The 27,428-nt window shown below is 43.8% G+C and overlaps 1 protein-coding gene and 1 long non-coding RNA gene across 4 annotated transcripts in view; one reads left to right on the plus strand and one right to left on the minus strand.

Annotated features, from left to right (window-relative positions):
* Positions 1 to 27,428, minus strand: part of CNTNAP2 (contactin associated protein 2) — a 1,988,831-nt gene that overhangs the window by 1,047,517 nt on the left and 913,886 nt on the right. The gene's annotated exons all lie outside the window — the stretch shown is intronic.
* LOC142487424 (uncharacterized) lies at positions 942 to 26,377 on the plus strand. Of its 2 annotated transcripts, none has more exons than XR_012799225.1 (4): positions 942 to 1,361; positions 3,871 to 4,083; positions 4,189 to 4,235; positions 25,835 to 26,377. It is a non-coding gene; the product is annotated as an uncharacterized LOC142487424 (long non-coding RNA). The 2 variants fall into 2 exon arrangements; XR_012799224.1 differs by lacking the exon at positions 25,835 to 26,377 and adding an exon at positions 5,686 to 5,810.

Raw genomic sequence — 27,428 nt, forward strand, 5'->3', positions numbered from 1 at the left:
TGATGCAGAGGGGGAATGGGAGATTGACAGGTCTGTCAATAACACATTAGACTCAGATGCTACAATAATACCCTTCGCAAGGGCTGCATATATCCCTGTCTCTATACTGCCTGCTGCTTCCACATATACCAATATGCTTATACCACCTCTGCAGTTTACCTCCTAACACCTTGCTGTCCACGGGTAATCTACAGTATTTTGTTAGGTTCCTATAGCTGTACAGTAATAACGGCTAATAAGATGTGATACATTCTAGGGAGCCTTTGGAAGCTAGATTATCTTCAAATAACACAGGCCTTAGGGGATTTTAAGTGCCCTATTTCCTTGTTAAGTCATTTGCCTATATTAAGCTTGGGAAGCCTGTTTCATCTTCAGTGTTCCATTGCCTCATTTGGAACAATTATATGAATTCTCTTAAGTTACATTTACCACCACAGAGTAATTATTTTTCAAGTCACTAATTAGTACTTAATCTGAAAGTGACACAACACTACTGTATGACAAACTTTGCAAGTGTTTGAATTTGACTCCATCCCTACCTGAATGTGAAATCCCACTCATTCAAACTAAAATCTGTCTCAAAGTCAAGAAACTATTCACACCAGCTCTGGGGTACTCACACCAGCTCTGGACTACTGCTAGCAGGGGCCGCCATGATGGTTTGCACGCACGGGCACAGTAATCGCGCATGAGCAGGAGTTGCGGCGGCCATTCCAAAGTCGCGCATGCGCAGTGCAATTGCGCACGCGGCCCCAATGTTACAGCAGCCTCCACGGGACTACAACTCCCATGAGGCCTAGGGAGGAAAGCCCCAGGTGACCCAGAACAGCCAATAGGGCTCAAGGATTCTCGGCAGTTGCTTTTAGATACAGTTGGCAGTTGGCAGTTAGCCGTGGGAGCAGGGAGATAATGAGTGAGGGTGCAGAGGAGCAGTAGCCCCTTGCACTAGGCCAGATAACCCCCCAAAGGCCCCAGATAACGGTTACCCTTGCCCCAGTTTGTTGGTTGCTTTAGGGACAGGCCTTATAGAAGGAGATCTGCCCCTTTAGCTATTTGGTTAAGTAAAGATACACTCTGTGGCGCGCAGCCTGATTTCTGGGTCTTGGCTCAGACCCCTGTATATATACAGACTATCTTACCAGAGACTAATATATATATAGACTATCTTCACGGAGGCCACGCTAAGCAGCGACTGCGGCCTGCCGGCTGCAGACAGATCCCCTTCAAGGTACAGACGTTGCTGAGCCGCGGTGATATTATCCACGCCGGAATTCACACCACGCGTAGGAGGACATCACGTCGGATCTGGCGGATCCAAACCCAGTTCAATAGCGGCACCCGTTTGCTGGAGCCCCGGGCAGGTACCTTTAGTAGTGCACTAACACTTAAAGGGATAGCGCTATCTCCAACACATTGAGTGGGTGTGGACATAAAGGGACATCAGGGGATTGGTGCCCAGCACCCAAGTATTTTGGAGGAGGGAATATTTATGTTGATGTGTGCACCCAGTGCACTTCTATGTGTATGACTATATGCATTATTCTGTGTGGTACAGGTACCGAAGTTATTAGTATTAGCAATAGTAAACAGTTATTAGCATACACTGTGTGCGTGTTTTATTATTGTGGTTCCTGTAAGAGGACCATCCCACTAAGGTGGGAGCCCTTACAGGTGGAGGCGCTGTTTTCAACGAATGATCATGTAACCCCAGGCTCCCAGTGGCGGAGGTTCAGGCCTTCTGTGAGCCTATCAGGTAACGCACCACACCCGATAACACAATTGTATTTCCCCACATGGTCCCCATCTGCGATAGGGGGGGGGCAAAAGGTGTTACACATATATTATATGAGTGCTATACGTAGAGATCTTGTTAGTCTTTTTGTGTGTTCATATATTACAGTACTTTTATTCGTTAGCACTACCAGTTTCCCCATATATTGTCATTATTTGCTGCTCTAGTTTTGATAACTATGATGCAAATATTATATGTTATTTAGGGTACTGGTTTAGCTTTTGTGTACATATAGTGTGAGCGACTTCTTTTTGTGTGTGTTTTTTTATATATTATATTATGTATGTTAAATATTCAGAACGTTTATACACATAGGGGCCCATGCTATAAGCGTTCATAACAAAAATCGCTGGCCCGTTTAATTCACCAGTTTTTGGAGTGTTGCTATCACGGTATTGAGAAAGCCTTGATTACCTGTGATAGCAAAATTCACAAAATGGGTGAGTAGCTGGCGAGGTAAAGATCGCCTCTCTGAAAAGGGCTTACCCGGCGATTTCTTTCTGCTGCAGAGAGAGCTGCACAGAGAGAGACGCCTCTCCCTGCGCATACACGCCAGCGATCAAAAGTTTTTAATATAAAATGTAAAATGTTCTCCGGAGCAGAACTGCATTGATTTGTGGTCCAGGCACCCCCTGCTTTTCGAGATACAGGCCCCGTTATGGGCTGCTGATATCTTCTACGCATTTTATTCCCACGGTCACATGACACGCAACATTTAAATGCATAGGAGATACCGGCACCCCATAACAGGGCATGTATCTCGGGAAGCAGGGGGTCCCAGACCTCAAATCAATGCGGTTCTGCTCCGGAGACCCCCTGCTCATCTACACTAGTATTCAAATTTATATTAAGAAAGCTTAAATTACCTTAGCGGCTAGCCACTAAGGCAATGAAGGGGTTAAACCTCAGAAGCCTGTTTCTTGAGGCTGAGGAGGTGGATGAAGGTGGTAGTAGTCCCAGTGTGGGTGATTAGGCCTTCCTGGAAGGTTGCTGGAGGAGTTAAACCCTTCACTACCATAGCGTGGGAATATATATGGTAATGAAGGGGTTAACCAGTCTCGTAACCCCCCGGAAGGCCTAAACATCTATACTTTGGGCTACTACTCCCTTCACCCTATCCTCTATCCCCAAGAAACAAAAATAAACACAACAACCCTACTACCCACCTCCTCTACCCCCACTAACCACCCCCAAAGACATACAGTACAGTAATGGTCAACATTACTATTATCCACATATTGATAATAGTGCATTTGCCCATTATAAAATCAAACATTATCCAGCCAGCATAAATAAAGTAAATAAAACGTTCAACTTACCCCTCCATGATGAAAACGCCAACAATAAAAGAACTAAATAGCCTAATATTACACATCACAAATTATTATCTATCACCAAAATAGCAACATTATTACAATTATGTTATTCCAAAACAATACAATTAAATAAACAACTATCCAAACCACTAGCCAACAAATCAATTAATTCATTTAAAACGCTAATCAATCCTAAAATGTACTAAAAACAAGCCATCCAAATTCTAAACATTTGAATCCAAACAATAACCAGAAATCGAAAAAATAACAATCAATAGAAAAGAAGCATTTGCCCCAAAAATGCATTGGATGTCACTGTATTTATCTGTACCCTAAAGGGGAATAGATTAATACATTATCAGTCAATGGTAAAGCAAATACATAAAAAGAAATAAATACAATAAAAAAAAACCTGAAAAAAAAAAACAATTTCATACATTCAATATTTTACGCGTAGAGTGTCACGTGAAGCTGCCCCTGTGGACTTTGTTCCAGTGGAGGTTGTGTTTGGAGAACGAGGGTTTCCCTGCTCTTTGCCGTTTGCTATGTAAGTAGATTGGGTCCAGACCCCATTGTGACATCAGCAGTGAGATTCCCTGTTTCTCGCACTCCTCCTTGTTCATTTTTAGAAGAGGTTCTTAGTGTTTTATATTTTGTGTGCCATTGTTATTTTATTATCACCCTTTGGGGTTATTAAACATTGTGCCTCTCAGTGCACCATTCTGCCTACTTGTTTTTTCTTGTCTGTGAACTCCCTTCCAGGAGCTCACGTTTTCAGGGGGTGTGGAGTCCCTTTAGGCAGACGGCAGCAAGAGAGCCCCCCCCCTCCCTCCAGACAGCACCAGCGCGGAGTGCATATCCTGCTTTTTACCTTCAGAAGTCTTCACCCTCGGAATCCCTTCGTATCTGCAAGCTCTTGTATCGCAATGTCATTACCCGCAATCCGACGCCATCCACCTTGAAGACCAGTATCAGGTAAACAAATCCTCTTTCTTTTATCTTCTATCACTGTCTTCAATCTTCATCTGTAATTATTTTTTTCTTTTCTTTAATCTTCTATCTTCTTCTTTCAATCCACAGACCCATGGTAAATCCACAACAGGATGTTGTCTCGTCGGCTTCTTGAGGTAAAATGAGACGTACAGGCCTTATATATGGCCTGTGACATCACATTTTATGGTCAGATGGTACAGCTCTAACCCAATTGGATGCTGTATCGTGTGCTCATAAATGGTACCTTACTATTTGCTCACATCCAGCTTACCATCTAGAGTTATCAAGCACTGCCTGTGTTAATTTCATCCATTTATTGTTTACAAGGTTGCACTTTAATTAATCTATATTCACTAATATTTGTGAAAGAGTTTCACTGGGCATTAGATCCTGTTCTATTGTGTATTCTGGTGCTGTTTAATTATATTCACGCACAAGTGGTGTTATTGATCATAGTAGTTGTATAGAAGGTTTACACCAGTTTAGTTTGTTGTTTTTCCTATCACCATTCAACACACCACACTGAGGACCAGTGACAAGTAGGACTTTTTCTTCAACACAATGATTTGCAATGCTTGATAAATGGGCCCCATTTAGTCTGCATTATGCATCCTTAATGAAAACTTTTAAGCCCCATGGTGATACATGTTAGCAATTCAAATGTTAATTGTGTACTATTAAAAATAACAATTATTTAGCAACTCACTCTGTAATTTCCTAAGAACAAGTGAAGTGAGTAAAAGAAAATTTAGAAAATCATCAAGTGTTAAGACACTTAACTGAGATAAGATGATAATGTTTTGCAATGTGTAATTACTTAGGAAAATTACACTTTTGCAAATACTTTTGCATTGTATATTTAATTTCAAGGCACAAATGTAATGTATTTTAAAACAAATGTATCACACTCAGACTCTGCCCTGGAGGCAGCTCTATTCTATGGCAGTCTTTTCTTCTCACACACACCTCGACAATTGACATGTGAATGTGGAGTAGGAATACTTCTCTCTTCTCACTAAATTTCATCCCCTACCTACACCCAGGTAAGTCCTCGCCAATCATGGTGGCCATTTCATGATCCCAGTTATAATGTGATCCCGGTTATAACGTGGTCTCATTCTGTGGCCCCCGAGCACCGCATTATAATGGGGTTCAGCTGTATACTCTATATCGGATCTACATTAGAGCTATCACAGCTCCTAGGAAACTCCACTAAAAATCAAAGATAATAAAATGTTATTAACATGTATGTGACATAGACAATGAAGTGAACATTGTATTTACAATGTGAAGAGACATACAGTATCATTATGATTGTAATAGATTAAAAAACAAGGATTTCTTTCTCCATAAGGGCAGCCATTAGGGCTCTAATGGTTTATTTCCACAGTACAAGGGGATAATGTCTCCTCGGTAGGATCTGGACAATCTTAGTAAGTGGGATTGGCTTCATCCAAGCTTATACATATCAGTGTCTGTGTTAACTTAATTAGAATCAACTAAGAAAGTCTAGTTGGTAAGCAAAGGTACCTGAGTTGAGAATGCCAGGAGGGAGCCTGACCATGGAATATATATTGTTTCTAGAGCTGGAGGCTATAGAAGTACTGGAGAGCTGATGAGCTAATGTCCTGGGACCACAAACACTCCAGCACCCCATACATTGGGACCATCCTAAATACTATAAGACCTGTGCTCCTGGACTGCCAGACCCTGGGACTAACCTACCAGGTTAAACCCTGTTAATAGCTATTCAATAAAGCCTCAAATGGTTACATTGGAGTTGTATCATGTATTCATAACATTTATATAGCGCTATGGTCACTGTACATTAGTTAGTAAACCAAAGGTGTAGTTACAGATAGATTAGATTATAGAGTAAATGTTAAGATGTCATTGTGGTGGGTAGGGGTGGGAACATTATGGTCGGGCTATGGGTTAGGTGCATTAGTTGGTGGGCAGGGGTTTGGCTCACGTCTCTAGATTTAGTCATGTCAGTGGCATGGTGATAGTGGGGACAGTGGAGGCAATTGGATCGGTGAGGTGGTGACTTTTGGAAGGTTTTGGAGTGACTTTAGGAAGAGGTGAAGATAAAGAAGATCATGGGCGTTGGGGAGGGTTGGGTGAGGGAGGGGATACAGACTGATTACAGTCATTCCGGGTCTGAAGCCTGACCAAGTAATGATACTTACACAGTAATGTCCTCACATAGGCTATACATCTACTATTACATACACTTAAAAGGGAATTGTATAACGAGCCTGTATAATAACATTGTATCTATGATTGTGCTGTATAGTAAAGTACTGTGTACTTTATTACATAACATATGCAAATAAAACAGAGTATTTTAATTAACTAAATAGAAAACTATTTTACAAATAATTCCTGCAGCCCCTACACTACAGTATGTAGTAAATGGGAAGTAGCAGAAAACCTAACTATTTGTTATTTGTCATGACTCATGAGTTATTTTCAAGGCATCTCAATGCAATGTACATGGACATTGTATTTCGAAACTCAAACCCTATGTTAAAGGGAAGGTGAGCATTAGCAAATAATGGGTTTGTAAGCACAGTTATTTTTTATAAGGCAGCATAGGGGAACTAAGTATTGGCACTTTACTATTATTTTTTTATTCGCCCCATTTTTTAAGGAACAAAACCTAGTTAACATATTGATTAGGAAATGATTAGGAATGGAGTTGGAATATTAACTGGAATATATGGTTTTCAACAAAATGTCTATCTAAAGCTGATTTAAAAAAACATTTTATATTACTTTTTCTTCACTTAGGGTTCACCTCTATCACACCGTTTTCCCCACAAATATACTTCAGAAAGTGCATATTTTCAATATTAAAATTGTTTTAATGCATTCATTCTACTGTGGTCTCTCTTTCGTTACTTGTGAAGCTGCTTACAAGAGCTCCTCTGCTGGAGGTCCAGGGTGAAGCCTCACAATACCACCGTGCAGAAGAATAACAGGGAAACTATTTTACAAAATGTCTAATTGCTGCATAAAACATTACGCGCCCTAGTGCAATCAAAACATACTTGGAATTTTAGATAATTAGAGCAATATAAAGATGCATGTCTTTTTTTTTTTTACTACAATATCTCTGTAAACATAGTTTTAATTTTAGAATTATTAAACTGATTTGAGCAAAACCCTTAAAGGCAAAGAATTGGGTGCACAGGTACATATAGATTTGTAAATAAGTGAACAGGTAGGAATAGCAATGATGTACCTGTTTTTCTACTGTGAAAAAAAAAACACTTTTTAAAAAAGGTTAAATTGGTCAGAAAAGTGGAATTAAGAATGGTACAATTGTAAATATTTAAGAAGTTGACATTTATATGAGCCTCTTTAATAAATTCCCAGAAAGCTTTTTTGTTAGGTTCATTTTTTTTTTAAGTTGAAATTTCCTTCAAATTAACCACTTTACTACCTGCAGTGCAAATGTAGCATTCACTTTTTCATTCCTACAGTATCACCTGCTGAGAAACTACGGGTATTAAAGCGTCATAAACGGCAATTCTAATTCACTTCATTATTCGCTGACTTCTGGGATACTTTACTTACATGCAGAAAGTGTATCTCACTTGGGGAAGAGATAAGCTTTTCTTTTTTGTAGGCAAACTGCAGGCATGCACTGTCTTGAATTGATGATACAGTATTTCTTGTTGCAGATAGCATAGCAATGCACTAAGTCAATTTCATTCCTGTATCAGAGCAGGGTATTGATTCTTGAACTCCCCTTTCTTTTTTAAAAAGACAGTAGTTAATGGCGGGTTTAACCCATTCCACTTTTATTTGGTGACTTATATTGATATATAGGATATATCAGGAGATTGTCAGAAAGACTGGGGAAGAAAACATTTCAGCTCCAGACACTGTGTATGACTGTCATGGTTCTAAAAAAAATTGTTATGTGGCCTATCTTGAATGCATTAACAATTCAGTTCAGTTTGTTTTATCCCAATTTGCATCTTAGGCCTCGTCCAGGGTGATGCTGAGCAGGCGCTCAATCTGGCCGCGATGAAACACATTGCTGCAATGTGTGTGGCCAGCATGAGCAAGCGCCTACGCTTGCTTGGCGCTTAGCTGCTTGCAGAGGCAAGTAATTTGATTATGCCGTTCGCTGGCCCGTCACGTGTGCGGTTCGCCCAATGAGGGTGCAGGAACTCCTTTTCCTAAATGTTACTTTTACGAACAAAGCACTTATTCCCATGATCTGTTATTTGTATTGTTTGTTATTTATATGATTGTCACGTGTATTACTTCTGTGAAGCACTATGTACATTAATGGCGCTATATAAATAAAGTGATATAACAAAGAGTACATGCTGCACACCACAATATGATAAAGAGTGATACAATTACCGGTGCTCCCATCAATTGGCTGTATCCAATCTACGGCATACAAAAAGGAATGAAGATGGGGCACACGGATTTCCAAAATAAAGAGATTTATTAAAGCATACACTGTGTATGCTTTAATAAATCTCTATTTTGGAAATCCGTGTACCCCATGTTAATTCCTTGCTATATAAATAAAGACATACAATACATACATACAACTACAGTAAATTGCTCTTTCTACCCTACCCTGTGTATGGGCCAGATGTACTAAACTCTGTTAGCCTACTTAATCTAATGTTAACCATAACTCTTATCCACTAAAGCAAATGATCTAATGTTATACTACAGTTAATTGTTTAAATTGTGTTCTACGTCAGTGTTAGTCCTATACAAATGGTATGCTAACAATATATAATTCTAACATCACAGATACAAAAATCCATTAATCTTAGCGGGGGAGATAATGTTATGCCACACCACAATTTGCCATTATTCCCAGCCAGATCCTGCTTATCCTAACACTATTTAAAAGCGTTTCCTACTGTATAAAGTGTCAGGAATCGGCGTTCTCCGTGCTCCCCACACAGAGCACTCTCTCCTCGCAGGGAATCCCTGGACACACAAAACAATCCTGCCTTACCGGTCTCCACGGCTGCCCGCCCTTGCCGTCGTCGCGGGATCACTCCCCTCGGCGATTCCTCTGCTCAGCGCCGGGCGCGCCCATGCCCTCCTGCGCGCACACCTGCACCATCCAGTGGCTCGGTCTACGCGTGTACACGCGTTACGGAGCATGCTCAGTCTGCACACTCTTCTTCCCGTCCCCCGGACCTCAGGCTCCACCCCCGCACACCGCACGGGCATACTCAGGTTACCAACAAGACTCACCTGGCCTGTTATGCCTGCACCAATCTGCAGTGTCTCACTGTAGCTCTTCCTGTCCCGCCTCCGTTCCTAATTGGACCTTCCTGCTTTATCTAGCTCCTCTCTGCTCTCAGTCTTTGCTCGACATAGTCTCTGTATGGAAGTACTTCTGGATTCTCTCAGTGTTTTCACAGGTTGTGACGCGGCTTGTACGACTACCCCCTCTGGCTCTCGATCTCGGCACTCCTTGGACAACGCTCACTCTGGTAACCCCTTGAACACGGCTTGGACTACGACCTATGTCCGCTCTCCACTCCCTGACCTCGGCCAGGCATTCTTCACTCTATCTCTACAACCGGTACCGGCAAGTATTGTCTACCTTACTACACCTGGCCTGGAAACACTTTATACCACACTCCGGTCACGCTCCCTTTGCTGCAGGTGCGTGTATTACCACTTCCCCCTTCAGCTCAGGGGATGGGTCTGCGGGCAGCACCGGTGTAAAATTATGTCGAGCCCACAAGACACAGACCAGACCGAACTTCAACAGTTTCTCTCCAATCTGCTTCAGCAAAACCAGGCCATAGTGGATCAAATTGTGGCCCTTACATGCCAGGTTGCAGTACTCTCAGACCGAGTACCGACCGCGACCTCGCCAGATGTAAGCCCCCACTCCGCAAGCGCAGTTAGCAGCTCCGATGTAAGGATTCCTCCCCCCAAGCCTTATGCAGGTGAACCGCATGATTGTAGGGGTTTCCTAAACCAGTGTGAGGTGCAGTTTGAAATGGCCTCCCATCTCTACTATACTGATCGCAAGAAGGTAGCCTACATTTATAACCTCCTCACTGGCAGCGCCCTGACTTGGGCTTCCCCAGTTTGGGAGCGACGTTCTGACCTTACCCAAGATTACCCGGCATTTAAAGCAGAGTTCCAACGAGTATTCGATTCCCCCACTCGTCAGGAGATGGCATCTGTTTCTCTCCTCCAGATCACTCAGGGACGGCGAATGGTGACACAGTGTGCTGTGGAATTCCAGACTCTAGCAGCCGAGACTAACTCTCTCGCCAATCCAGGCCGGATCAATTGGAGGTCCTCATTGATTTGGCCGTCCGAGTGGATCAACATATCCAGGTACGCTGCTCAGAGCGTCAGCACACTCGCTTCCATAACTTTCAAGTTCCGTTCTCCAGTACTCCCAGCAGCACTCCTGCTCCCCCAAGTGCTACCACACCTCTTCGTTCTGCGCTGGAGTTGCCAGAGCCAATGCAATTGGGGGTACAACGCATACGCACACCGATACGGCAGTTCCGCCATGCCGGGGGATTGTATTTCTACTGCGGATCCATGGAACATCTGGTTCGGGAGTGTCCACTGCGTCCGGGAAACGGGAACACCCAGTGAGTACAGAGGGGCTCTCTTTGGGTGTAATGTCTCCACGTCTCCTTCATAAAGGTGAACTCCCTAAGAAACTTACATTTCCAGTCTCCCTTTCAGGCGATAAGTTCAAGACTTCTACCGCCGCTTTCCTTTACTCAGGAGCTGGAGGAAACTTCGTGGACCTTGAATTCGCCGGTTTAAACCGCATACCGCTCGTAACGAAGAAGGTTCCCCTCGCAGTCGTTGGTATTGATGGACGTCCTCTTACCCCGGCCCACATCTCCTTAGAGACAGCTCCCTTGCTTCTGTCCTCACATCTGCACAAGGAGACCTTAGTTCTCGATGCCATTCACGCTCCTGGGATACCCATCACCCTTGGTCTTCCTTGGCTACAGCTTAACAATCCTCTCATTGACTGGACTTCCTCTGCTCCCATTTCCTGGAGGCCGAGGTCAGGTGAGACCCATCAACTGCTGGCCAATACCTCTGTTCCCGAAGTTATTCTACCTTCTGTTTACCATCAATTCCGGGACGTTTTCAATAAGGTACAGTCAGACCTTTTGCCGCCACACAGGACTTACGATTGTCCGATCGATCTGTTCCAGGTTACTCCCTACCCAAGTCCAAGACCTACCCCTTGTCGTTACCAGAATCTCACGCTATGGATGAATATATCCAGGAGAATCTCAAGAAAGGCTTTATTCGTCACTCCAATTCCCCAGCAGGAGCTGGGTTTTTCTTCGTCAAGAAAAAGGACGGGTCGTTGAGGCCTTGCATCGACTACAGGGGTTTAAACCACATCACTATTAAAAATCGTTACCCCCTTCCCCTTATTACCGAACTGTTCGATAAATTACAGGGGGCCAAGATTTTTTCCAAGTTGGATCTACGTGGTGCCTATAACCTGGTGCGCATCAGGAAGGGGGATGAATGGAAAACGGCCTTCAATACGCGTAGTGGACACTACGAGTATCTTGTAATGCCTTTCGGCTTATGTAATGCTCCCGCTGTCTTCCAGGATTTCATCAACGACGTCTTTCGTAAGGTACTCAATATTTTTGTTATTGTATACTTGGATGATATCTTGATTTTTTCCAAAGATCTCCAGGACCATATACGCTACACCTCCTACGTCCTTTCCCGTCTCCGTGAACACCATTTGTACGCCAAACTGGAGAAGTGCACATTTCATCAGACCTCTACTCCGTTCCTGGTGTACATCATTTCCGATGAGGGGTTTATGATGGATTCCGGTAAACTTCAAGCAGTCACTGAATGGCCAAGACCCAATTCTCTCAAGGCTATACAACGTTTTTTAGGGTTCGCTAATTACTATCGTAAGTTTATACATAATTTTTCTACCATTGTGGCACCCCTCACTGCGCTCACCAAAAAAGGATCTGATCCTTCTGCTTGGTCATCCGAGGCCATCTCCGCCTTCGAGACACTCAAGGAAGCTTTTATATCCGCACCTATTCTCTGTCATCCCAACATTGAACTTCTGATTGCGGCATTGGTGCCGTTCTTTCTGAGAGACCCACGCCTCAAGATAAGTTACATCCCTTTGCATATTTTTCCAAGAAATTCTCATCTGCCGAGAGGAATTATGACGTGGGTAACAGGGAACTTCTGGCCGTGAAGATGGCTCTTCAAGAGTGGATACACCTGCTGGAGGGGTCGAAAGAGCCGTTTACTATTCTCACGGACCACAAGAACCTTCTTTACATAGAAAACGCACGATGCCTTGGTCAACGACAGGCTCGTTGGGCTCTTTTTTTTTCTCGATTCGATTTTCACCTTTCCTATATCCCTGGGACCAAGAACGTAAAGGCAGACACACTCTCCCGAATACATTCTTCTGAAGAGAGACCAGACGAACCTTTGGAGACTATCCTTCCACAAGAGAGGATTCTCGAAACGTCTTCTTTCAAAGTCTTGACAAGATTTTGCACTCCCAGAGACGCATTCCCAAGGACTTGGTCGTTCCCGACAACAAACTCTTTGTACCTTCCAAATTTGTTCCAGAGGTCCTGTCTTGGGGTCACTCCTCTAAATCTGCAGGTCATCCAGGTTTTAAGAAGACTACTGATCTCATTCGTCAGAATTTCTGGTGGCCAAGGATGTCTCAAGATATTCTGGAGTTTACCCACGCCTGCCCCACGTGCGCTCAAAGCAAGACTCTCCGTCAAAAGCCTCAGGGTTTTCTGTTACCTCTTCCAGTTCCCGACCGCCCCTGGTCCCACATTTCGATGGACTTCATCGTGGAGTTGCCCAGGTCCAAAGGAATGAACACTATCTTGGTGGTCGTGGACAGGTTCTCGAAGATGTCCCATTTCATTCCACTTAAAGGATTACCCACCTCCCCCGCCCTTGCTGATATCTTTACGGAGCAGATTTTCCGGATTCATGGGATCCCTTCGTCCATTGTTTCTGACAGAGGTTCTCAGTTCGTATCCAAATTTTGGAGAGCTTTCACGAAGAGATTGGGCATCTCTTCTTCTTTCTCTTCCGCCTATCATCCTCAGTCCAATGGACAAATGGAGAGAATCAATCAATCCCTGGAGAAGTACCTGAGATGTTTCATATCCGATTTCCAGGATGATTGGGCTCAACGCCTTTCTTGGGCAGAGTATGCCGTCAATTCTGCCAAAAACGAGGCCACCCGGGAGTCGCCCTTCTTTATAAATTATGGGTTCCACCCTCCCTGTCTTCCCATCCCCAACATCCCTTCTGGAGTACCAGCCATAGATGAACGCATTTCTTCCCTCCAAACCGCATGGTCCAGGATTCAGTCTACCCTTCTCGACTCCTCCCGCAGAACGAAACTACAGGCCGATCGTCGTCGTCGTTCGGCGCCCAGTTACAAACCAGGGGATTTGGTATGGCTCTCCTCTAAGAATATCCACCTCAAGGTACCATCTCCTAAACTGGCACCTAAGTTCCTGGGTCCCTTCCCTATTTGTGAACAAATCAATCCCGTGGCATTCCGGCTCCAACTACCACCCAGTATGAAGATTCCCAATGTCTTTCATGTGTCCCTCTTAAAACCATTAATCTCCAGTCACTTCTTTCCGGATCAGACTCGTAAACCGGATCCCATTACTGTACAAAATAACGAGGAATACGAAGTTCACTATCTTTTGGATTCTCGCCTATCCAGGGTCCAGCTCCAGTTCTTGGTGCAGTGGAAGGGCTTTGGCCCTGAAGAGAGATCCTGGGTACCTTTAAAGGACATTCATGCCCCGGCCCTTCTTAAGTCCTTCAGTAAAAAGTTTCCAGAGAAACCGTTCATGGACCGTCCTGGGGCCGTTCCTGAAGAGGGGGGCACTGTCAGGAATCGGCGTTCACCGTGCTCCCCACACAGAGCACACTCTACCCGCAGGGAGTCCCTGGACACACAAAACAATCCTGCCTTACCGGCCTCCACGGCTCCCCACCCCTGCCACCGTCGCGGGATCACTCCCTCGGCGATTCCTCTGCTCAGCGCCGGGAGCACACATGCCCTCCTGCGCGCACACCTGCTCCATCAACTGGCTCAGTCCAAGCGTTATGGAGCACGCTCAGTCTGCACACTCTTCTTCCCGTCCCTCGGACCTCAGGCTCCGCCCCGCACACCGCACGGGCATACTCAGGTTACCAACAAGACTCCTTCACCCTTTTAACTTGGAAGGTCATTTCACTTGCTGCAGGAACAAGACCCATTATGGTTTTTTCCCCTCTCACAGAGGTAAAGGGAAGGGTTCACAGTGTAGTGTAGGACCTGCATTATTTTGGTTATACCTTGACGTTGGTATGCAGGCTTATGACGCCTTTGGCCAAAGGGTTAACTAAATAACCAATTATTATTATTGAAGTATTTTACTTTATATGTTTTGTCAATTGGATGCAGCATTGGGCACCCCCTGTCTCTTGTTACCAACAAGACTCACCTGGCCTGTTATGCCTGCACCAATCTGCAGTGTCTCCTTGTAGCTCTTCCTGTCCCGCCTCCGTTCCTACTTGGTCCTTCCTGCTTTACTGTATCTAGCTCCTCTCTGCTCTCAGTCTTTGCTCGACATAGTCTCTGTATGGAAGTACTTCTGGATTCTCTCAGTGTTTTCACAGGTTGTGACGCGGCTTGTACGACTACCCCCTCTGGCTCTCGATCTCGGCACTCCTTGGACAACGCTCACTCTGGTAACCCCTTGAACACGGCTTGGACTACGACCTATCTCCGCTCTCCACTCACTGACCTCGGCCAGGCATTCTTCACTCTATCTCTACAACCGGTACCGGCAAGTATTGTCTACCTTATAATACCTGGCCTAGCAACACTTTATACCACACTCCGGACACGCTCCCTTTGCTGCGGGTGTGTGTATTACCACTTCCCCCTTCAGCTCGGGGCACGGGCCTGGTCTGCGGGCAGCACCGGCGTAACATAAAAAAATAGAAATGTTGAAGTTAAACAAAAAAGGTACCCTAATATATCCTTTATTAGTTTAAATAATATATATATATACACACAACTGTTTTTGTTTATATATATATATATATATATATATATATATATATATATATATATATATTCTAACAGCAGTAAAAACAAGAAGATACAGTTTGCACTGGATAACGTGTACAATCATTAATGTTTTAAACTTATTATGATTGTTTAAGGTCCTGCAGGATATGGATGCCAGACTGCACTGCAAATAACCATTAACTATTATTTAAACATTTAATAACTCATACAGTGTATTACATATATTCACATAGCATGTCACATTAACTCTTGCAGGGGGAGGGGGAAGTCAGTGGAAGGGGCAGGAACTAGGCCCCCTTTGACGTGGCATTAATGAAGGTTGGGATACTGGTGGAGGAAGAGGAATGGATGTCATAAGATGCTAGAGTCTGCTGGTGTAGACAGAGTAGAGTTGGCTCGCATGCCCTCTGTGACGCTGTACAGCCCAAGATAGCCCATTTATGAGAACAAATTGAGCTTTGGCAGTGGTCACCCTCTTGTGCGTCTGGTCTCTGCAGCATGGTGAGCAAACTTCTCCTTATGTTTGCACTTGCTATCTGTCTATCTTTTTTTTTTAACATGTGTACTGTGCGCAGCATTTATATCAAGCAAATGTGCTGCCAAATGCAGTTCTTCTCTTCTGCGCTGGTTCCGTAGCAGAGTTCACATAAGAGTTTGGGATGGTTATCTACTATATCACCATATCTATAGATAGTATCTATAATTCACTACAAATTAATTTGATACTCCAGAGCTTAGAGGCTTCAGCAGCAGAAGTGGAAGCCTCTTCAGCCATGTTATTATCGTTATGATATAACAGCTTACAAACTTTCTTGTGCTGTGTATTTAGTTCAAATTTAGCGTGCGCGTGGGCATTCTGTTTAGGTTATACATATAATATGTTTAGGTTATACACGTAAAACGGTTGGAACACATGTAGTGTGTTAATCGGAAGTGGATTTTTGCATGTGCATTGGTTACCACGTCTATGCACCATTTCTGTTCCTGCTACTGCATTTAACATATGTTAATGCTTACTTTCCACAGACATTGTTTTTGCATACTGTATAACAAGCTTAGTAATTACCTGTTAATTTCAGGGAAAATAATGTCTGTTACTGTTTTAGCTAACCTCGTGTTATTTGCCCTGAATTAACTGCTTAGTGCATCTGGGTCTATATGTACACTAATACCTAAAATAGTAACTGAATTACTAAAGTCTGTGACTGTAATGTTCCATTTGTGCAGTTTATACCGTGTTGGATAGAGTGATCCATCACTGTTGACTGCACAGTTTCAGGAGGACAGCTCAAGGGAAAACAGAGTAGAAAAAAGTTCTAGCTGCTATGTTATGTGAGTGGGTCACTGGAGCAGCATATCACAAATAGCCTAAGTATGAAAGTTTCTGGAAATGCAATTGCTTTTCAGTACTTCATTTAAATACAGCGAATACCTGTTAACTAACTCACGTGTGTGGTAATAATCCAGTGTGTTGTAATGATCCAGTCTTGGCTCTTCCTTTCTACGTCAAAGTAATTATGGTGTAATAGAGTAAGATCTCAAGAGACTGGTGTGGGTTTCTATAAAAATTCACTCTGAGTCATCTGGCAGGTACAGTATGAGAGAGTTACTGTACATTTAATAAATGTAAACTTACTTGGAATTATATTTAGGAAATGTTTGAATTAAGAAGCATTAAACTAGGGACTTCCGGTGACGTCACCCGGCATGGACGGGTAAAAGAGGAGCTCCAGAGACCCGCGAGTAAAACAGCGAAATAACCCGCACTTTCCCCCAAAATTTTTGACTAAAACTTGCCCCCCCGGAGAACTGAATAGCAGGGCAATGTCAAAGACAAAAAAACGGGGAACCACGGAGTTACCAAGTACTTCTCGCCACCTCAACGGGCTAAAGAGAGCACGATGGATCCCCAAGATGGCGACGCACCGCATGGCACCACTCTGCAACCTGGGAAGAAGGCCCAGTCGAAAGAGCGCCCTTCAGAAAGCCCGGAACACACCATTACCCGGTCATATTTGGAGGAACTGCTAGCAGGAATGTCAGCAACCCTTCAATCCTCCTTCCAAACAGAACTGCGGACCGCAGTAAGCGACATAAGGAAAGAAATCTCAGGGCTAACCGAAAAAACAACCACCCTAGAGAACAAACTTTCCGAATCTCTAAAAAGACAGAGTGAAGCGGAGGAAGAGATTGACCGCCTGGGAGAAGAGATCACCCTTCTTAAAGAAGGAATGGAAGAGCAAAAAAAACGTGACCGGCGCCAAAACATTCGCGTCCGGAACGTGCTTGAGTCAGTTACTCAAGAGCAACTCCGACCTTACCTCCTGGAGCTCTTTAACCTGGTGTGCGGAGAGCTGGAGGAAAAGGAGGTCGAAATGGACAGGGCTCATCGTGCCCTAGGACCTAAGTCTGACGACCCAAGGCGGAGGAGGGATATTATAATAAAGATGCACAAGTACACAACGAAGGAAAAAATCATCACGGCCTGTCGAGACATGGATGAAATAATCTTTCAAAACGAAACCCTTCAAGTTTATAATGATCTCTCAAAAGCAACAAGAGATCGCAGGCGCGAACTAAAACCACTAACTAACCTGCTCCGGGAGAAAGGAATCCAATATCGATGGGGTTTCCCTTTCAGAATCACGGTTAACAAAAATGGAAAGTTTCTATCCATGAAATATCCCGTGGACATGGCCCCCTTCGCAAGAGCACTGGGACTAACCCCACCACAAGCGTGGTCAGCGACCGACTCGACCGCCGAGGAAGCTGCAGGAGACAGGAAGCTGCAGGAGACCTGCCCAGAACATCCGAGAGGATTGCGGCCCTACACCCCAGGGATAAATAACAACCGCCGCGGCACCCAGAAAAATCCCCCTGCATGGACCTAAAAGAAAGAAGGCGCCTCCACTTACCCTAAAAGACCCCTGCATCGACCGGAACCACACCGGAGGATGAGCCGCCGACCTTCCCGGGATGCTGACGCAGGACATCGCCCTCCACGTGAAGCCACGAGTTGCCTACTCCCGCGATGGCTCCAAGGAGATCTCGTCCGCCGTCCAAAGATCCGGGCACCCGCCCGACCCAACCTTGTACTGCAGGATCGCTGATCTCCCCACTCCAGAACCGAAGAGGAAGCTGGACCCCGGTCTTGCGTCCATCCGCCACGACCTCCTTCTTTTCGGCCCCACCACGGCTGTGATCCCCCACCCCCTCCTCTCCCCGGTCATCCCGGACTCACGAAACGAACACTCGTTCCACGGGAGGGGGGGCGGGGGGCTCGAGGGTCACTACCGGCGCCCGGCCTACCCACCAACGGCCCATGGGGCCCTGAGTCACAGGGAATTTGCCAACTCCCATGACCACAGATATCTGTGGCCCCGGGGGGCCGGGCCACCAAGGTCGACCTAGGGGACTCAAACTATAAGTTAAAATTGATGTTCTGGAGTTTGTAAGTAGAATATTAATCTGTTATACTTTAAATGTTTTCTCGCTAAAGCCCCCCCCCAGCCCAGACACACACGCACCCCCCCCCACCCTCACCCCATCCCCCCCCACACTCCCCCCATAAAAATACCCCCCCAACACCCTCTTACCCTCCCCCTAGACGAAGCACTCCCCCCCCCTATAACATAAGATTAGTGCGCAAAGAGACTGATATGAAGGCTCTCACTAATCGCTAGAATGTCTAAAACCGACTAAAACTGCAAGAATGCACAGTGAATGTATATTGAAAACCGTGAAAAGTGACTTGGGTCCCCTTCCCCCTCTCCCCCTCCAACACCCCCCCTCTCTCTCCCCCTCCAGCCCCCCCCTCTCATTTCCCCCCCTCCCCCCCCAACCTACCCCTTCCCACCCCACACCACCCTCCCCACACTCTTGTTGGCAAGTTCGCACATGATCCCACATATATGCTACACCAAAGGGAAAAGCACTCAGAGGAAGCAAGTGTGCAAAAGAAAGTTGAAGTTATTTCCACAGGCTGCTAAACTGTTCACAATATATTAACAGCGCAGAGCTGCACACTAAATGTATAACAAAAGTTCTAGAATGTTTGAAGTGTTTGAAATATGACTATGACTCCTTTACCCTCCTTCCCCCCTCCCCCTCTCCCCAGCCCCCCCCCCCCAACCTGCCACACCACACTCACCCCCCCCTCCCTCCCCTCCCATACCCCTGTTAGTAATCATGTCCACAATCTCATCCATATACTACACTAATGGGAAAAGCTTTCAGATGAAACATGTGTATAAGAAAAGCTTGAACATAGTGTCCCTGACTGCCAAACTGTTAATAACATATTAAGAGTATAGAATTGCACATAATATGTATAAACAAAAGATTTGTAAGATCTGAAGTGTATGAGATAGGAATGCGGTCCACTTTCCCTCCCTCCCCCCCCCAAACTGCCCCTTCCCCCCACCCCCCCCAACCATTCCCCTTCCCCTTACACATGCATGCTGTCGACCCGATCTATAATCCCATTTATGTGTTATACTAATGGGAAAAGGCACTCGGATGAAGCCAGCGCTCAAGGGAGGGCTGAGACACTGGCCTTGACTGCTAGTCCGGTCGACACACACCAATAGAGCAAAGCTATATGTGATAAGTGTGACATGAGGGTAGAAATACTTTAAATGATGGGAACATGGCTATGGCCCCCCCTCTCCCCCCCTTCCCCAACCTACCCCTTCCCACCATAATATATATGACAAAAGGTCTGAAATATTTGAAACAATGGAAATGTGACTGGTCGCTCTTAGGACTGGCAATAACTTGTTAAGGTCTATAATAGACATCATTACTATCTCTATCTGCTGACCCTGTCCCAGCAGATCTTTCCCCCACCCTCCCCTATCCCCGCCCACGCCCACCCTCCCCAGCTCAAAATATCTACCCAAAACAAATAAAGCACCCAACCTCTATGTTTTCAGAAATATAAATCAGGCTCGGACCTACTGGATCACGGCCTCCCAAGTGGGAAAGGTGAGGCCTTACGGTACTACCTAAAAAGGAACCCAAATGGCTAACCAAACCACAATTAAACTAACCTCACTCAACGTAAAAGGTCTCCAGAATAATAGAAAAAGGAGACTAGCACTCCAAGATATGAAAAGGTCAGGGCACATTGTATTCCTACAGGAGACCCACTTCACATCACAAGACCCCCCAAATTTATTCAAAAAAGTGTTCCCAATGTGTTTTTTGCATCATTTAGTAGTAAGAAAAGGGGAGTGGCTATCCTAATCAGACAAGGCACCCCATTCAATCATACCAAAACAACAGCGGACCCAGAGGGTAGATTTCTAGTGGTATATGGCTCCGGGCTCAGCAATCGCTCTGATCAATGTATACGCCCCAAACGAGAACCAAACAGAATTCTTAAAAAATGTTCTCGAGGGCGTTGACCCGGGATATCTGTCATACCCTACCGAGGACAGATCAACCACAATGGGACCCCCCTGTACAACCCCCTCCCAGATCATAGGGAAAAGGTTCAGGGGAATCCTGAGCGAGTTTTCACTGGTAGACGTATGGAGAACCCAGCATCAGGGCCAGAGAGACTACACTTTCTACTCAGCACCTCACCAGACCTACTCTCGAATAGACCACTTCCTGACCACCAAAAATGTGTTGGCGGCAGCTACCAGCTCCGATATAGGACCAATCACATGGTCTGATCACGCCCCAATCACCTTAACCTTGTCAACCCCTTTTGAAAAAACAATAAATTACTCATGGAGACTAAATGACTCATTACTCAACCATCCTGAGATAGAAAAGGAGATCAGATCCGCTATTCGAGACTATTTTCTTTTTAACTCAGGATCCGTTTCCTCACCAGCAATCCTGTGGGAAGCCCATAAGGCAACCATCAGAGGGAGATTCATTTCCATCGCGTCCCACAGGAAAAAAGCCCGCCAAAAACAAATAAAGGAACTTACAGACAATATCAAAACGATAGAGCAAACCCACAAAGCTAACCCCTCAAAAAAAATATATAAAACATTGACAACAGCCAGAGCAAAACTTAGACAAATCCAGCTGGAGGATGTTGAAAAGGCCCTTAAATGGACCAACCAACAATATTATGACAAAGGTAACAAGGCAGACAGACTCTTATCCACTAAATTAAGAGGGGTACATAAAAGGTCCCAAATTACGGCGATCAAGAGCAGGTCTGGTGAGATACAACATAGTGACAGCAAAATAGCAGCTGAATTTACAAAATTCTACACCGAACTCTACAACTTAAGATCTAAAAATGGCCCTCCTGAACCGATAGCATCCGAATTAATAACACAATATTTAGACAAATGTCAACTCCCCACATTAACGGAGGAGGAAAACACAGTCCTCAATGCTGAGATTTCAAAAGAGGAACTGGAAGAGGCGGTCAAATCACTAAAAAATTACTAAGTCTCCTGGCCCTGACGGTTTCACCAATGTCTATTACAAGAGATTCTTGCCAGCACTATCCACGCATCTCTTAAAAATATTTAACGATTTTATGGAAGGAAACCAAATCCCCCCATCAATGTCCCTGGCCACCCTGGCCATAATACATAAAGAAGGCAGGGACCCGATGCAATGTGGAAGCTTTCGTCCAATCTCCCTTCTCAACTGTGATCTGAAATTATATAGCAAAATACTTGCAAATAGATTAAATCCCATCTTACCGAGACTAATAAATAATGACCAAGTAGGATTTGTTGCGGGCAGGCAGGCCTCAGACAATACTCGGAAGATAATAGATATTATCGAGCACGTCCACCTCACAGGGACCAAAGCATTACTTTTGAGCCTAGATGCAGAGAAGGCGTTCGATAGAATAGATTGGCTATTCATGGACCATGCTATGCGCAAATTTGGCTTTAAAGACGCATACCTAGAAGGGGTCCGCAGATTATACCAAAACCCGTCAGCAACAGTAAAATTGCCATGGGGCAGTAACCAGAGATTCGAGATCACGAATGGAACTCGACAGGGATGCTCCCTATCTCCTCTCCTCTTTGCACTAACCATAGAACCCTTAGCATCAGCTATAAGAGCCAATAGAGACATCAAGGGAATAGAAATTGGACACAGGCAGCACAAAATATCACTATTCGCAGATGATGTCATTCTAACCCTCACACAGCCCCAAACCTCCCTACCCAACCTCCAAAAAGAACTTCAAGATTTTGGAGTTATATCGGGGTATAAGATTAACAACGACAAATCGGAAGCCCTAAATTTAAGCCTTCCAGAGCCAGAGGTGAAACTCCCCAAACTAAATTGCAATTATCGATGGAGCTCCTCGAGTATCAAATATTTGGGAGTTAAGATAGCGAGGACCTACCAATCCCTATACCAACAAAATTACCCGGCCTTGTTCCGGAAAATCAAACAGGATCTAGAAAAATGGGGAGGATATCAGATATCATGGATCGGGAGGATGATCTCGGTCAAAATGAACATACTCCCTAGATTATTATATTATTTCCAGACTCTCCCGGTCCACATCCCTGGCTCAGAATTAAAGAACATCCACAAACTAATCTTCCACTTTATTTGGCAGGGTAAGAAACCCAGAATTAACAAGACAGTTCTTTTGGCCTCAAGGTGGAGAGGAGGACTTGGCGTCCCAGATATCATAAAATACTATCAAGCCGCACAATTGCGACAGGCAGTAGTCTGGAACGCCAACCCAAACCAATACTGCTGGCTAGACATAGAAACGTACTATGCCGGGACGCCTTCACTGCCAGCTTGCCTTTGGTCCCTGAGCAGGGAAGACATGCAGAGCAGCAAACTTAAATTAGGCCCGATGAGACACACATGGGAGACCTGGACGAAATGCAAATTTAAATTTAAGCTCACAACACCTAATTCCCAACTTACACCAATTCATAAAAATCCGAAATTTCCCCCTGGCTGTGAGCCCAGACAATTGGATCAATTCAAAGCAAAAAATATCAGAGCGGTTGCCGACCTCTTGAGTTTTGGGGAGTTCCTGAGTTATCAAAATTTACAAACAAAATATGAAACAGTAGGGCTAAATGTCTTCAAGTACCTACAAATTCGGCACTTTGTTCAAACACTATCCCCAACATTGGAATTTCCTCCTCTCACTGGATTCGAGCGGTTCTGTACAGAAACAGGCCACCAGAAAGGTCTCATAACACAAATTTACGCAGAATTGGAGAGGGCCGCAGAAGCCCCCACACATGACTATATGCTGCATTGGGCAGCAGAATTGGACATAGCTATAGACCGAGAGGACTGGGAAAGTATCTGGGAAACAGCTGCAGGAACTTCCATATATACCACAATCAAAGAAAATATATATAAAATATTGTTTCGCTGGTATCTTACCCCAGCTAGAATGAATCAAATCTACCCCCAGGCGTCCGATCTATGCTGGAGAGGCTGCGGTCAAAAGGGGGACATGGCCCATATTTGGTGGACATGTCCGGAAATTCAGAAATACTAGGAAACAATACAAAAATTAATTGAAGAGGTCATAGACCTCAAAATCCCTATTGATCCGTTGACCTACCTGCTGGCCAGGCCCCTAGAAAACTTGGACCGACCAACAGGTAAATTAATCTCCTTCATTCTTACAGCGGCTAGATGTGCGGTGGCGGCCGCCTGGAAGAAGGTGTCTCCCCCCTCAAAACAAACGGTAAAAAATAGGGTGCAAGAGGTGATGAATATGGAGAAACTGTCAGCTTTTCTGAAAAGATCTACTGACTCCTTTAATAAGACATGGGACCCATGGCTGACCCATATGGCACCCCTACGTCATTAAACCATATAAGAGAAGAAAAGAAAGAAAAAGAGCTCAGAGGATGTAGCGACAGAGTCTGAGGACACGGGAAGCAATGGGCCTTCCCCCCCTCCCCCCCCCCACCCGCCCTCTTCTTTCTTCCCCCCTTTTTTTTCTGTTTCAACACTCGCGTTCTCCGCGTAGCCCCTGGAGGGTCAGGGGAGCGTTGAGTCTTTCCCTTTCTTTCTGGTTTCTTTACTGATAAAAAGGAGGAAAATCTGTATTAGGCTGTATTAATGTTTATGACTTGAACACTGTGAAATGTCTAAGGGGCCTATGCAGAGAGCAGCGAATTTTAAAAATGGCGAATTTCATAAAAAGGAGCTTTTTTGGAGAGTTTTAATCTCCATATGCAGAAAAGTGCGAATTCTGCTATGTTTAACATGGATGCGTCTGGCGAGTTTAAATTGGCGAGATGCGCGCTTCGGAAACATGTAAAAACAAATTCGCGCCTTTTTTTTTCCCTTTGCAATGGCCGCGAGCGCCAGTTTTTTTTGGCGAGGCAAAACGGAGACAATCGCGCCATTTTATTGGCGCGAACAGCCGCTAGATGCCGTTCGCGCCTCTCTGCATACGGATATATTTTAAACTGGCGAGATTGCGGTTCTCGCCAGCCGCGAGGCGAGTTTTACAAATAGAAATGAAAAATTGGCGCGATTTTCGGAAATCTCCATTTTCTGCTGTTTTCTGCGCGATTATCTCCAAAAAATGGCGAATTTCGAAAATTCGCTGCTTTCTGCATAGGCCCCTAAATGCCTAATAAAAATTTTTGGAAAAAAAAAAAAGCATTAAACTAATGAAGAGACAATACTGTATACTTGGCAACCTTACATTAGCAAGCTGGAAATAAGTTGTGTTATGGAGGTTCTAGGACCTACTGTAGGTTAACCTGGTTACAGCACATAACTAACAAGTTACCAGATACCACTTTAGTAAGCAAACCAATTGAGGTGGGTAGACTTTCTTTAGTTTATTTGAGTGATTATACTGTACATAAAAGCACTCCAGTTCTTATTTCTGGTACAGTACTGTAGTTCTATTATTGCCTGTACTTTATTATAACACCCCAAAAAATTGAGACATGAAATACTTGCAAAACCTGAATATAAGATATTCATAATTACACCATATTCAAACACATCATCTTTTTTAGATGGCTAAAATTTACGAGAGAAGGTATGGATTTCATCTTTACATGAGGACAGTAAAACATTCTTTTTTAAAGTCCCTACAGTAGAAGTTACATAATCTTTTAAATCAAATATTACCTGTGCTAATTAATACAGTACATGCAGAATATAAAAGTAAAGAGAACAGGTAGCCAGAGCAAACCAAAAACACTGATAGGGAATCAAAAAGGAGCTGTAAAAAATAGCTACAAAAGTGAAAAAAAGGGTTTAAAACGCAGAATAGAAATCAATCAATAAAGGTCACCCTAGGAGAGACATGCAGCTCTTCTGGAAGATGTTTCCCTACAACTATGTAAGGCAAGACAGCAAAAACAACATCAAAGTGCAGGCCTCTCCACCATCATATAAAAGGAAATACATGGTGCAACTTTACTAGTACTGTGTAACAATTTTGGTGATCTAACATTTTTGCGAATATTGGCGGAGCCATCTGAGAACGGAGAAATCTGCCTCTTTTTGTTTGTTTTTGCGCATAATATTCGCATTTTCCTCAAACAATTCAATGAAGTTTTGTAAACATTAGTTGAATCAAAGATATAAAAAAAAAAAAAGAATGTTTCTTTTAAGCTAAATAAAAAATCTTTCTTGTATTTATCGCTTTTTGCGCAGATTGTTCTCGGAAACCGGCAATGACAAATATTCGTGGGTTTGCAAATGTTTATAAAAATACAGTGAACTCTTTACGTACTGAACTTGGACACCTTCGCCCTCGTCTACCTCTCGCACACATGAATGACGTCACGGGATGGAACAGTTGAATAGCAAAGAGATGCAGAACACTGAACAAGTCATCTTTGAAATGTTTAGCAGCATTATAAACGGAAACTTGGGGGGTTGCTAGTCCCTTATCTGCTTTCTGTTTGCCTTATTAGAAATTATGTTCCCATTCCTCTTGATTTGCTTTCCATAATTGATCTTCTGACAAAAAACGGTCATGAATACATTTAATTACATTATCATAGTGGTAAAAGAAACAAGATGGAAAAAAAAAATGACCCGATCCATTTTAAAACTCCCCACTGTAAATGAAAACTGATTATCGTTTAAAAAACCAGTCACCTTGTTTAACTTTAATTAAAAATATGACTGCTCTTATTTCAATTTGGTCTTATATATAGCTGCACCTTTAACATAGCCACATGACCGGTCCTCACTCTGACGGATGTGCTGAACACATGAAAATAAAATGCTTATGAGTACTTCCATTCATTATTATTTTCTGCGCTTTCTGCTATGACTTTGGGGTGGTGACTTTCACATCCAACTTTTATAATATGTTTTTGTTGTGTATTATATATTTTCAACGTTACTAGGCTATAAGGAGGTCCTCAATGAAGAATAACAAGAACTCTGAATGTATCGAATATTCTGTCATGTACCCACTTGTTGTTTTTTCAGCAATGTGGAGCATTCTATAAAAAGTCCATCTAGTTATTTAACAAAAAAAGAACTAGCGATATACATATATATACGTTTACAGACAAATTAATATTTCAGAATCTTTCCATGTACATACTGTACTTTGGCTGTGATCTGGAGGGAAGAATTAATGTCACAAATTATCCATTAGGTGGCCTCGTTCTACTTGCCCAAAAATATTATGAGTCCAATCTGTTGTATGTATGTATGTACTGTATGTATGTACAGTATATGGTTATTTGTATAGCACAACTAATAAATGCTGCACTTTACAGAATAATAATACAGACTTTACAAGGATAATATATCTAGTTTCACAAGTACGTTACCTTGTCCTACAGAACTTACACTCTAAAGGGAGTAATGGGAGACATACAGACTTACTCCTTACAGTAGTAGAAAGTGCAGTATAAAATATGTTTGGGGGGGCATCAGGAGCGCCTTGGGCCAAATTAACCCAAATTAAAGTGTTTCACCAAGTACTGTAGGTGAAAATAGATTTCAGTAGTGACTTGAATTTGGGGAGGGAAGTGGATTGGCAAATGTTGTAGGGGAGGGAGATAAATAGGTAGGCAGCCAAAAGTGAAAAAGGTTTAAGACATGAGTGCTGAAGAGACTATTAGAGCAGGAAGGGGACAATTTTCAGCAGAGAGTAGGGGATGAGAATAGGTATAGTGGGGAATAAGAGCTTAGATGTAAGAACTGGTAGAAGAATGTAGAGCTTTGAAGGAGAGAAGTAACAAATGATAGTTAATGTAGAGTTTGATGGAGAGCCATTTAATGG

Source organism: Ascaphus truei, chromosome 2 (genome assembly GCF_040206685.1).
Source record: "Ascaphus truei isolate aAscTru1 chromosome 2, aAscTru1.hap1, whole genome shotgun sequence".
In the NCBI taxonomy this organism is placed as follows: domain Eukaryota; kingdom Metazoa; phylum Chordata; class Amphibia; order Anura; family Ascaphidae; genus Ascaphus; species Ascaphus truei.